The sequence below is a fragment of the Leucopleurus acutus genome (genome assembly GCF_964270905.1).
Source record: "Leucopleurus acutus genome assembly, chromosome: 2".
NCBI lineage: Eukaryota > Metazoa > Chordata > Mammalia > Artiodactyla > Delphinidae > Leucopleurus > Leucopleurus acutus.
Genome location: NC_139143.1, coordinates 24343911 through 24358093, shown reverse-complemented (window position 1 = coordinate 24358093; position 14183 = coordinate 24343911). Strand labels below are relative to the sequence as shown.

The window sequence follows — 14183 nt, the reverse complement described above, 5'->3', positions numbered from 1 at the left end:
TATACGCTCACTGTAACGCATCAGCAGGCTAAATGACACATCCACAGGCGCCACGACAGTTCCAAGACCAACCATAAGGATCAAAAAGTGGGCCGTGGCCCAATTCCTGGAAATCCTCGCCCCTTCCTGAAATAGCTGGAATACTCCTCCCACTCATTAGCCTATGAAATTACCCACCCCTATAAAAACCGACAACCCCATACCCTGGTGTCTTTCTCACCTTCCGAGATGGCCCACACTCTGTCTGTGGAGTGTGTTTCTCTCTAAATAAATCCACTGTCTCTCACTGAATTCTTCCTGCGATGAGACATCAAGAACCTGAGCTTCAGAGCCTGAACCAAGATGACAGAGCAGAAGGACGTGCTCTCACTCCCTCCTGTGAGAACACCAAAATCACAACTAGCTGCTGGACAGTCATCGACAGGAAGACACAGGAACTCACCAAAAAAGATACCCCACATCCAAAGACAAAGGAGAAGCCACAGTGAGACGGTAGGAGGGGCGCAATCACAGTAAAACCAAATCCCATAACTGTGGGTGGGTGACTCACAGACTGGAGAACACTTACACCACAGAAGTCCACCCACTGGAGTGAAGGGTCTGAGCCCCATGTCAGGCTTCCCAACGTGGGGGTGCGGCAACGGGAGGGGGAATTCCTAGAGAATCAGACTTTGAAGCCTAGCGGGATTTGATGCAGGACTGGGGGAAACAAAGTCTCCACTCTTGGAGGGCACACACAAACTGATGTGCGCATAGGCACCCAGGGGAAGGAGCAGTGACCCCAGGGGAGACTGAACCAGGGCTACCTGCTAGTGTTGGAAGGTCTCCTGCAGAGGCAGGGGGTGGCTGTGGCTCACCGTGGGGACAAGAACACTGGCAGCAGAAGTTCTGGAAAGTACTCCTTGGCGTGAGCCCTCCCAGAGTCTGCCATTAGCCCCACCAAAGAGCCCAGGTAGGCTCCAGTGTTGGGTTGCCTCAGGCCAAACAATCAACAGGGAGGGAACCCAGCCCCACCCATCAGCAGTCAAGCGGATTAAAGTTTTACGGAGCTCTGCCCACCAGAGCAACATGCAGCTCTACCCACCTCCAGTCCCTCCCATCAGGAAGCCTGCACAAGCCTCTTAGATAACCTCACCCACCAGAGGGCAGACAGCAGAAGCAAGAAGAACTACAATCCTGCAGCCTGTGGAACAAAAACCACATTCACAGAAAGATAGACAAGATGAAAAGGCAGAGGGCTATGTACCAGATGAAGAAACAAGATAAATCCCCAGAAGAACAACTAAATGAAGTGGAGATAGGCAACCTTCCAGAAAAAGAATTCAGAATAATGATAGTGAAGATGATACAGGACCTCGGAAAAAGAATGGAGGCAAAGATCGAGAAGATGCAAGAAATGTTTAACGAAGACCTAGAAGAATTAAAGAACAAACAAACAGACATGAACAATACAATAACTGAAATGAAAACTACACTAGAAGGAATCAATAGCAGAATAACTGAGGCAGAAGAACGGATAAGTGACTTGGAAGACAGAATGGCGGAATTCACTGCTGCAGAACAGAATAGAGAAAAAAGAATGAAAAGAAATGAAGACAGCCTAAGAGACCTCTGGGACAACATTAAATGCAACAACATTTGCATTATACGCATCCCAGAAGGAGAGGAGAGAGAGAAAGGACCAGAGAAAAGATTTCAAGAGATTATAGTCAAAAACTTCCCTAACATGGGAAAGGAAATAGCCACCCAAGTCCAGGAAGCGCAGCGACTCCCATACAGGATAAACCCAAGGAGAAACACACCAAGACACACAGTAATCAAATTGGCAAAAATTTAAAGACAAAGAAAAATTATTGAAAGCAGCAAGGGAAAAACAACAAATAACACACAAGGGAACTCTCATAACATTAACAGCTGATTTCTCAGCAGAAATTCTACAAGCCAGAAGGGAGTGGCATGATATACTTAAAGTGATGAAAGGGAAGAACCTACAACCAAGATTACTCTACCACGCAAGGATCTCATTCAGATTCGATGGAGAAATCTAAAGCTTTACAGACAAGCAAAAGCTAAGAGAATTCAGCACCACCAAACCAGCTCTACAACAAATGCTAAAGGAACTTCTCTAAGTGGGAAACACAAGAGAAGAAAAGGACCTACAAAAACAAACCCAAAACAATTAAGAAAATGGTCATAGGAACATACATATCGATAATTACCTTAAACGTGAATGGATTAAATGCTCCAACCAAAAGACACAGGCTTGCTGAATGGATACAAAAACAAGATCCATATATATGCTGTCAACAAGAGACCCACTTCAGACCTAGGGACACATACAGACTGAGTGAGGGGATGGAAAAAGATATTCCATGCAAATGGAAAGCAAAAGAAAGCTGGAGTAGCAATACTCATATCAGGTAAAATACACTTTAAAATAAAGAATGTTACAAGAGACAAGGAAGAACACTACATAATGATCAAGGGATCAATCCAAGAAGAAGATATAACAATTATAAATATATATGCACCCAACATAGGAGACCTCAATACATAAGGTAACTGCTAACAGCTATAAAAAAGGAAATTGACAGTAACACAATAATAGTGGGGGACTTTAACACCTCACTTACACCAATGGACAGATCATCCAAAATGAAAATAAATAAGGAAACAGAAGCTTTAAATGACACAATAGACTGGATAGATTTAATTGATATTTATAGGACTTTCCATCCAAAAACAGATTACACTTTCTTCTCAAGTGCACATGGAACATGCTCCAGGATAGATCACATCCTGCGTCACAAACCAAGCCTCAGTAAATTTAAGAAAATTGAAATCATATCAAGCATCTTTTCCAACCACAATGCTATGAGATTAGAAATGAATTGCAAGGGGAAAAACATAAAAAACACAAACACATGGAGGCTAAACACTACGTTACTAAATAACCAAGAGATCACTGAAGAAATCAAAGAGGAAATCAAAAAATACCTACAGACAAATGACAATGAAAACACAACAATCCAAAACGTATGGGATGCAGCAAAAGCAGTTCTAAGAGGGAAGTTTATAGCTATACAAGCCTAGCTCAAGAAACATGCAAAATCTCAAATAAATAATCTAACCTTACACCTAAAGGAACTAGAGAAAGAACAAACAAAACCCAAAGTTAGCAGAAGGAAAGAAATCACAACGATCACAGCAGAAATAAATGAAATAGAAACAAAGATAATAATAGCAAAGATCAATAAAACTAAAAGCTGGTTCTTTGAGAAGATAAACAAAATTGATAAACCATTAGCCAGACTCATCAAGAAAAAGAGGGAGAGGACTCAAATCAATAAAATTAGAAATGAAAAAGGAGAAGTTACAACAGACACCGCAGAAATACAAAGCATCCTAAGAGACTACTACAAGCAACTCTATGCCAATAAAATGGACAAATTCTTAGAAAGGTATAACCTTCCAAGACTGAACCAGGAAGAAATAGAAAATATGAACAGACCAATCACAAGTAATGAAATTGAAACTGTGATTAAAAATCTTCCAAAAAAAAAGTCCAGGACCAGATGGCTTCACAGGTGAATTCTATCAAACATTTAGAGAAGAGCTAACACCTATCCTTCTCAAACTCCTCCAAAATATTGTGGAGGAAGGAACACTCTCAAACTCATTCTATGAGGCCACCATCACCCTGATACCGAAACCAGACAAAGATACTACAATAAAAGAAAATTACAGACCAATATCACTGATGAATATAGATGCAAAAATCCTCAACAAAATACTAGCAAACAGAATCCAACAGCACATTAAAAGGATCATACACCATGATCAAGTGGGATTTATCCCAGGGATGCAAGGATTCTTCAATATACGCAGATCAATCAATGTGATACACCATATTAACACACTGAAGAATAAAAATCATATGATCATCTCAATAGATGCAGAAAAAGCTTTTGACAAAATTCAACACCCATTTATGACAAAAACTCTCCAGAAAGTGGGCACAGAGGGAACCTACCTCAACATGATAAAGACCATATATGACAAACCCACAGCAAACATCATTCTCAAAGGTGAAAAACTGAAAGCATTTCCTCTAAGATCAGGAACAAGACAAGGATGTCCACTCTCGCCGCTATTATTCAACATAGTTTTGGAAGTCCTAACCTTGGCAATCAGAGAAAAAAAAGAAATAAAAGGAATACAAATTGGAAAAGAAGAAGTAAAACTGTCACTGTTTGCAGATGACATGATACTATACATGGAGAATCCAAAGATGCCACCAGAAAACTACTAGAGCTAATCAATGAATTTGGTAAAGTTGCAGGATACAAAATTAATGCACAGAAATCTCTTGCATTCCTATACACTAATGATGAAAAATCTGAAAGAGAAATTAAGGAAACACTCCCATTTATCACTGCAACAGAAAGAATAAAATACCTAGGAATAAACCTACCTAGGGAGACAAAAGACCTGTATCAGAAAACTATAAGACACTGATGAAAGAAATTAAAGATGATACCAACAGATGGAGAGATATACCATGTTCTTGGATTGGAAGAATCAATATTGTGAAAATGACTACACTACCAAAAGCAATCTACAGATTCAATCCAATCCCTATCAAATTACCAATGGCATTTTTTACAGAACTAGAACAAAACATCTTAAAATTTGTATGGAGACACAAAAGACCCCGAATAGCCAAAGCAGTCTTGAGGGAAAAAAATGGAGCTGGAGGAATCAGACTCCCTGACTTCAGACTATACTACAAAGCTACAGTAATCAAGAAAATATGGTACTTGCACAAAAACAGAAACATAGATCAATGGAACAAGATAGAAAGCCCAGAGGTAAACCCACGCACCTATGGTCAACTAATCTATGACAAGGAGGCAAGGATATACGATGGAGAAAAGACAGTCTCTTCAATAAGTGGTGCTGGGAAAACTGGACAGCTACATGTAAAAGAATGAAATTAGAACACTTCCTAACACCACACACAAAAATAAACTCAAAATGGTTTAAAGACCTAAATGTAAGGCCAGACACTATAAAACTCTTAGAGGAAAACATAGGAAGAACTCTCTTTGACATAAATCACAGCAAGATCTTTTTTGTTCCACCTCCTAGAGTAATGGAAATAAAGGCAAAAATAAACAAATGGGACCTAATGAAACTTAAAAGCTTTTGTACAGCAAAGGAAACCATAAACAAGATGAAAAGACAATCCTCAGAATGGGAGAAAATATTTGCAAACGAATCAACGGACAAAGGATTAATCTCCAAAATACATAAACAGCTCATGCAGCTCAATATTAGAAAAACAAACAACCCAATCCAAAAATGGGCAGAAGACCTAAATAGACATTTCTCTAAAGAAGACATACAGATGGGCAAGAAGCACATGAAAAGCTGCTCAACATCACTAATTATTAGAGAAATGCAAATCAAAGCTACAATGAGGTATCACTTCACACCAGTTATAATGGGTTTCATCCGAAAATCTACAAACAACAAATGCTGGAGAGGGTGTGGAGAAAAGGGAACCCTCTTGCACTGTTGGTGGGAATGTAAATTGCTACAGCCACTATGGAGAACAGTATGGAGGTTCCTTAAAAAACTAAAAATAGAACTACCATATGATCCAGCAATCCCACTACTGGGCATATACCCAGAGAAAACCATAATTCAAAAAGACAGATGCACCCCAATGTTCAGTGCAGCACTATTTACAATAGTCAGGTCATGGAAGCAACCTAAATGCCCATCGACAGACGAACGGATAAAGAAGTTGTGGTACATATATACAATGGAATATTACTCAGCCATAAAAAGGAATGAAATTGGGTCATTTGTAGGGATGTGGATGGACCTAGAGACTGTCAAACAGAGTGAAGTAAGTCAGAAAGAGAAAAACAAATATCGTTTATTAACGCATGTATGTGGAACCTAGAAGAATGGTACAGATGCACCGGTTTGCAGGCAGAAATTAAGACACAGATGTAGAGAACAAACGTATGGGCACCAAGGGGGGAAAGTGGTGGTGGGGGGGGGGGCGTGATGAATTGGGCGATTGGGATTGATATGTATACGCTGATGTGCATAAAATCGATGACTAATAAGAACCTGCTGTATAAAAAATTAAAAAATAAAAAGATTTCCCCCTGAAAACCAACAGGGAGATTGTTCAGTATATAAAAGGATTTAAAGGGAAAAAATAAAATAGGTAAACAATGACAACAACAATAACAAAAAAAAAAAAAAGAACCTGAGCTTCATTAAGTCCTGAAACCAGGTGTGTGATCTCAGTTAGAAGACTGTGGGTTTTGGCCGGGTTCGAGTCCCGGCTGCATGGGTTCAAGTCCCAATCGGGTTTTGACCGGCTTTGAGTCCTGGCCACATGGGTTCAAGTCCCAGTCTGAGGTGCATGGTTTCAGGAACACCTGCTCCGGTAGCAGTTCCCTGCAGGGACCCAGGGGCCCCAAGCCCAACTCCTCAGGGGCTGCCTGTCCCTGCCCAGCCACTCTTGTGCTGCCCAAGGAAGCCTCTGACAGACACCCACCAAGGGACAACCAGAGCCCCTCCCCGCCCTCAGACTCAACTCTTCCCCAAGCCAGTGTTTTCAAACTGCAGTCCAGACCACAGAGCAATGCACTTGGAAAATCCTAACCAGCATTAAAAACAACACCAACATGATGTCGGACAGGGAAGCATCAGGGCACACTGCACACTGCGGGCAGGGCTGGGGCTGAAACCTGGTTCCCCTCCGCGCGCACATGCGCTCTCTTCTTTCTCCTGGGTCACAGCATAAAACGTGTTTATGTCAGGGTCAAAGAAGTGGAAAGCCAGAGTACACAGGGTGCTGCACAGGGTTGGGTGTGTCTCCCAAGCATTTCTCAAGACCTACCTGGAGCTGTGTGCTGGGAGGGATAAGATAAGGTAAAATAAGGTGGCTGAACAAAAAACAAAAAGGAAAGGAGCTGGAGAACCCAGAGTGGGGAGGGAGCAGTCTGGCCAGGGGGCAGGGAGGAGCTGGGATCTGCCAGGAGTCTCAGAGATAAGATAAGAGGAGCAGGTGTGGAAGGCACAGCAGGCAGGAGACCTGCAGGAACAAATCTCTGCACAGACGCATGGAGGCTGACTTGAGAAGGGCCCGAATTAACAGAAGCACAGACAGGAAGGTCAGGCGAGAGCACTAACAAGGATCTGAACCAGAACTCTCGTGCCTTCCAAAAACCTCAGGCTCACTCCCACCTGCCCTTCATGGGGAACCAGCCCCAGTCAGTCCAAAGACTCCTGCCCAGGTCTGCTCTGCTCCTGAGCATGACACAGCTACTTTCATTTAAAAGGAGAGCTGTAGTGATAGCCAGAGAAACCCAGGAATGCACAGGAGCCTAGAAAGTTAAAATGACCCACCACAACCTGCCCTCTAAGAACCCTTCACCTTCATAGGAAAGCAGCGCCCAGGCACTGGGCTTCATCTTCTTGTAATCTTTATAAACAACCTAAATGACATGGATGTTATTGCCCCCATTTCACAAAGGAGAAAACCAAAGTCAGAGAGGTTAACTAACTGGCTGAGGTCATTCAGCTCCTGAACAGTGGCCCTGGGGTCTGATACCTGCCCTCCGCTGCTCTGTGCCCACCACACCACACTGCTTCCCCAAATGCTCGGTTCACCAACTCCAAGGCACCCCCATAGGGACAGGGTACTGATTAGACACAAGTGGACCTCCTGTACCCTAATCAAAGTCAAGGAGGTTTTTGGAAGGTGACCAAACCGTTGAAGGAGACAGGAGAGAGAAGGGGGAGCTAGCCCTGCCCATCACCTGGTGCTGTTTCACACCCTGGGCTCCACTCTGGGCTCCTGCACCTTATGGCAGTCAACAAGTGTGAGCCCCGTAGACCAAATGTCTAGGACTGGGAAAACAGCACGTAATCAGAGCTCAGATGCAGCTGCTGCCAGCTCTCAACAGCTCCCCTGCCCCCTGGCCCCAGACACACACAGACACATTGCACTCTTGAGGAAAGAGGTTTTTGAAAGAGACATCAGGGACATGCAATGGCAGAGGCCAGGGCCCCAGCCCCATCTGTTCAGAAAGACCCCTGCTGGTGGACCAGCCACCATACCCCACTGCCCCAGGGGTCCCCAGAAACAGGCTTTCCCCTTGCTCACCTCTAAATCCAATCCAGATAACCAAGGCAACAGTCTCCCATAAGCCACAAACCTGTATAATTTCAAAACCTCACCTTGTCTGGTAACGGATATAAGACCTATTTAACTCAGACTTTGCTTTCAGGCTTAAAACTAATTCTGCCTAAATTTCTCACCCAAGTTATCATACCCACAAACTAAAGTTTCACTAGAGCAAAGCTGATATGTGATTTTTTTGGCCAGTTTCCCCTGCCCTAGCTCTGCAGTTCATTGTGAAATACCCATTTCTGGTCCTGCACTCTGCAGTTGCAGCTCTGGAATCCACCAGACTCCAGTCCTAACTTTTCTGGTCTCTAACTATGTCAACTCTGAGCATAGTTCTGTGATGGGTCAGGATTATACCTACTTTATGACGATGATTTTTTTAAAATTCAAAAGAGGAAACAATGTTAAATAAACTGACCAAGTTTTTTATTAAATTCCTGCATTTGAGACATATGAGTAATAACGGTCTCCTGCAGTATTTTCCTAACTGTATTTTCCTCTTTTTTTTTTTTTTTTGTGGTACGCGGGCCTCTCACTGTTGTGGCCTCTCCCGTTGCGGAGCACAGGCTCCAGACACGCAGGCTCAGCAGCCATGGCTCACGGGCCCAGCCGCTCCGCGGCATGTGGGATCTTCCCGGACCGGGGCACGAACCCGTGTCCCCTGCATCGGCAGGCGGACTCTCAACCCCTGCACCACCAGGGAAGCCCTTCCTAACTCTTTTAGTTCACATATCCCACTTTCAAAGTGGAAAATAAATACGTCATCTTTAAAAAGTACACATTAAAAATTAATTAGCTATGCCTTTCTTCCTGCCTGAACGGTTGTGTCCTCATACCGGAGAACTTTCCATGGGTTCCCGTCTCACCCGGGACAGCGAGTGCCGTCGTGGAGGAGGAGAACTAGAGCCAGCTCCCTGGGAAGGCAGGCTCCATCCACATGGAAGTGACATCACGGAAAGCTACCATCCCACTACTATGGGGCAGTCCCTCCCCTTCGCACATTAACAGGTGCTGCTCATAAACAGTCTGTCGTTGTGAGCAGATTCACAGGTGGATGCACATTTCAAAACCGCAGCCCGTGCCAGCCCCCTTAAGGATTATTTACCTAATGTTCAAGGAACGCTGTCCCCAAACCTCCCCACATGCTGCTCTGCTGGGTACAAAGTGACCTTAGTCAATACCAGGTATTTTTTTGCAAAGGAGTGCCTACCCTCAAGGAGCAGGGGTGGGAAGGCGAACAACTGCCAGAGGAAATACCTTTCCAGAACTTTGTTCACCTCCTGGTTTTCAAAAATTGGCTCTCATAAACCCTACTTCTAATGCACCAGGATCCCAACGTGACTCAGAATTCAGCTGTCCTGAATGGTGGGGCAAACCCCGCAAAAGGAATGCACGAGCGCCAGGCACTCAGCTACACCAGCACGCATTTTCATCAGGACCTTAAGTAAATGAAAATCAAAAATGTGTTCTGGGGGCTTTTGATTTTGAAAAGCCCCCAAGATACATTAATCACAAGTTTAAAATCTTATCCTCACCACGATTTCATCTACAAGTATTAGAGTCCTCACCCACCCCGCTTCACCCTGCTGGTCCTTGAATGGGTTTTCGGGACCTCACGGAGGAGCAATACAGGGATGGAGGGCCCATTCAGGCTCTTCGCCCACTTGCCCTAGAACGCCTGGGCGCCGCCCGGTCTCCTCTGAGCGAGCACCAATGAATACAGCGGTGAGGGTGGAGGACGAGCACTCACATTTGGGAGTGCCCACTAGGTACCAGCACCAAAATAGTCATTTGGTCAACTCTTTGAACACCTGTTCACTGATGTCTCCGCCCAGTGCTCTGGGTTAGTCTGTGTAGGTTCTGGATTAAACCTGCCCTTGGCCCCAGGGTGCTCACAGCTGCAGGAGCACGCAGGCACATCTATAACGGGCACAGACACCACGGAGACGGCCAGAGGCCCACTGAGGCCGACACACGAGGACCAGGTGCAGAGGAGGCAGCTGAGCAGCGGCAAAGCCTGGGAGCCTGGACGGCTCAGCCACTGACACTACGTGTGCTGCTCGCCTCTTCACCCTCCATAGCAAGAGGGGGCTTCAGGTGGGTCACCAGGCCCCTTTTCCAGCCCTAACATGCTAAAGTGCTATAAAGGAAGTGAACAGAGTTGTTGTCTAGAGAGAGAAAGAACTGGAATAAATACAGCTCACCACTCCCCAGGGACAGAGACTGAGAAGGAAGCACAGCCAGTGTCCCCGGACATGAGTCCTCAAGCTCCAAGAGGAAATTTTCCTGCTGAACCCTCACTCTCTGACCTTCCCAAAGAGATTTCTGAGATACCATTTCATTCATGTTGAAAAACAGACTCAGAGACGCCATTAGCTGGAAATTATCTGGGGTATGAGGACCTTCAAATCTAGTCTCCAAAACTAAAAAAAAAAAAAAACAAAAACAAACAAACAAAAAAACCACCAAGTGATGCCTACCTGGCCAGATGCAATAAGATGTATCAGCAGCAATGAGCTGTGTTCTTTTTAAAAATATATGGAAATTCCCTGGTGGTCCAGTGGTTAGGACTCAGCACTTTCACTGCAGTGGCCCAGGTTCAAGCCCTGGTCGGGGAACTAAGATCCTGCAAGCCGTGTGGCACGGCCAAAAATAAATACATACACACATACATACATAAAAGAGGCAATCCTGACAAGCATTAAGCAAATGAAGACATCATAAACCTTTCCACCAGGACCCACATGGGGGAATTTTATTTGGGGGGAGGGTTCCCATATGCACGCCCAAGCCCCCCCCCTTCACAGCCAGAACTCACCATCTGTCACTTGTCTCTTCTCATGAGGTGACAATAAGCCAGGGACAGTGCATGAATTTACTGAGCCACTGTTCAACCCCCTTCGTAAGTATAAAGTGTGACAAGGCAGACCAGCTCCCATCCAAGCAGAGCCAGAGTGTCTATACCTCTAAAAGCCAGCACGCCCTCCTCTTGTCTCTTCCCACCCTGAGCTGCCTCGGAAGCCATGGGATGACTGGTGTAAGGACCCCAAAGCAAGCTGCCCAGCAAGCCCTCTGTCTTGGGGAGTGTGTGTGAAGCTCACTGAAAAGCCTTTTCCTGAGCGGGCTTCGTCCCGCAGCTGCTGCATGCACATCAGCCAATGGCCCACAGGCATCGAGCTCGGCATGTCCAGAACTGACCTCACCCCCCTTACCCCGCCCACCCCATGCTCCCCGTCCTGAGCACTGCGACCACCCCCCACTTCTCTCCAACCCTTCCCACTTCCCCTAGTCCCCCAGGGTGCTCCCAGCAGGGCAACCGCAGCAGCCCCTAACTGGCCTCTCTGGCCCCCGCCTTGCACAGGAACGCATGTCTTTCCTCCTCACCAGATCTCAACTCAAACAGCACCTCTTCTGGGATGCCCTCCCCAACATGTCCCATCCCTAAAGCCCATCCATGTCCCCCACGGCTCCCTGTTCTTTCCCCAAGGTAGCAGTGACCATGCTCTAAACCTGCCTATGTACCCGTCTTCCCGCCACACTGGGCTGTCAGCCAGAGGAGGGCACAGACCACATCTGTTGTCCCCTCTCTGTATCTCCAGCAACTAGCACCGTGCTTGACACAGAGCAGACAGAAATGAGCTCAGCTGGTCCCCCCAGGGTTTAAGAAAGCCTGCCATTTCTGGAACTGACTCACACCTGCTTGCATTTTTAATCTGCACATGGAATCCAAGGTCTCTTAGGAGCCTGGTCTGAGGCAGGGTTCTCAGGCTTTAGTGCGCATCAGAACCACTCGGGAGACTTGCTGAAACACAGACTGCTGTACCGCCGCCCTGGGTTTCTGATTCTGTAAGTCTAAGATGGGGCCTGGAAACCTCTATTTCTAACAAATTCCCACCTGCTGCTGCTGGTGGTCCTAGAAATGTACCTTAAGAACCCTGTTCTGGAGGAAGAGGGGAAAAGGGAACAGGGGTGGCCCAAGCCCAAGGTCAGGCAGGAAGTCTAAACAGGGATCCTTTCCTAAAAGTTTCTCCCTGCTACTCCCTCCCCAAAAGTCTGGCTTTGTCCTTAAGTGGAAACCTTCCACCTGCCCCTTCCTTTCCCACTACTCCCTCAAGAAACTGAAAAAGAACTTCGGAAATGAATGGGCTTAAAGACAATGGCCCACAGAACCAGCCACCAAAGGAATCTCAAGACTGTCACTTTAGTACTCCCGGGAAAGAGGGAGGCCCGAGGGCAGGGGCTCACAGGTGGCCCTCTGCCCCCTCCCAGCTAAGGACAATCTTTTTACTTTGGGCATGAACAGTCTGTGTGGACACTGGAAAGTTCCTTTACATTCTTGAAATTTTTCTTTTTTTCTTTTCCTCTTAGAAAAAGGAAATACAGTCGACTGTTTCCTCCAAGGACTCAGAAGAGTATATGTGTTAGGGGAAAGACTTAGACTGCTGAACCAAAAATCCATGAATTTCTTTAGATGTGCCCTTCGCCTCGGCCTTTAAAAGCACACCCCAGGGCCCATCACTCAAATATCTCAGGCACTCCAGGCTTCTACATAGTGAGGTCTGGCTTCCGGGTCCGTCTGGCAGCAGGCTCAGAAACATCCTAATACATATCAATTTTCAAAGTCAACTAAAAACATGAAGAAGAACCCAGGGGAAGATATAAAGAGCCTCTGTCCCCCCTCAAACCCCACCTCATAGCCTCCCCCTCCCCTGTCAGTCAGCCCCAGCCAGGCCTGGTGAGTCAACTTTCTATGGTGAGAGACAGGCCACTAGGGTCATTCATCCCCCACAGCTGCAAGTCACCTCTGGAATGCCCCAAACCTGCATGTCTACCACTAAAGTCCCCTTTCCCTGCCTCCTTCCCAGGCCATCCTGCCTGAAAGTTACCTAAGCATCCAGCCAAATTCTGTCAAACTGCATTTCCTTAACCGTGGATGTGTGATAATGCAGCCACAAGCATGTAAATGACAACATTGTCTAAGACTGGCTACATAAATAGTGGTACACCCATTAGATGGACTGCTATGCAGCCATCTAAAATGACACTGTGGAAGGTATTTATTGACAAATAAGAAAGTTTACTATATATTCCCATGTAGGAAAAACGCAGGTTACAAAACAGTATTATCCTTTATTTTGGAGGGAGGGAGGGAGGGAGGGAGATGGATGATAGAAACAGAGCATGCAAAACAGGAACAGTGGTTTTCTCTGGGTGGTGGGGTGATAGATTCTTATTACTTTATTTCCTAAAATTTTCTACAAAGAACATGTACTACTTTTATAACAGAAAATAAGTTATATAAAAATAATCTTAAGTATCTGTTGTTAAAATAAAAAAATAAAAGCAAGCACACAAAGGTGTGATTTAAAGAAACTATCCCACATCCCTGAAGCGTTTGTCCTGGGCGGGATGGGCAGAGGGTTAGATAGCAAATCAGAGTGCTATAAATACTACCTCTTTACACCCTTTAGCCACTGTCCTTCATCAGCAAACAACTGCCCCTGACAGGCCACCAGGAAGGTGGAACACCGCCACCCCACTTTTGGGAAAGAGGCTCAACTGTGCTGCTCAGAAAGTGGTGAGAAAACCACTTGGCAGAGGCAGGTCTAATGCCGGCCCCTGTGTTCAAAGATAGAAATGATTAACGGTACTTTCCCCAAAACAGGATCCTAGTTTAGAATAATATAGTTAGTGCAGTGATCACATTTTTCTGAACCGAAAGTTAAGACATGTATGGGCTGGCAAAAAATTTGTTTGGGTTTTTCCGTAACATGACTGGTGCCCTTTTAGATCAGGGGTCAGCAAACCATGGGGCCAAATGCACCCCTGTTGCCTGTTTTTGTAAATAAGCATTTACTGGAACGCAGCCTCGCTCATTCATTCAGGTACTGGCAACAGCTCATTCATCTACATGTGCACTATCTATGGCTGTTTGGGGTTTGGGGGTTTGGTTTGGTTTGGT

General features: G+C 45.5%; 1 protein-coding gene across 4 annotated transcripts in view; it reads right to left on the bottom strand.

Annotated features, from left to right (window-relative positions):
• The window catches only part of COQ8A (coenzyme Q8A), a 49483-nt gene that overhangs the window by 22716 nt on the left and 12584 nt on the right, over window positions 1–14183 (bottom strand). The window contains exon 1 of one of the 4 annotated variants that reach the window (XM_082833267.1): window positions 9479–9559. The exons of the other annotated variants lie outside the window; for them this stretch is intronic. The gene's annotated coding sequence lies outside the window, so the exon portion shown is untranslated. Of the gene's footprint in view, window positions 1–9478; window positions 9560–14183 lie in introns of those variants that run through there. 4 annotated transcript variants of the gene reach the window in all.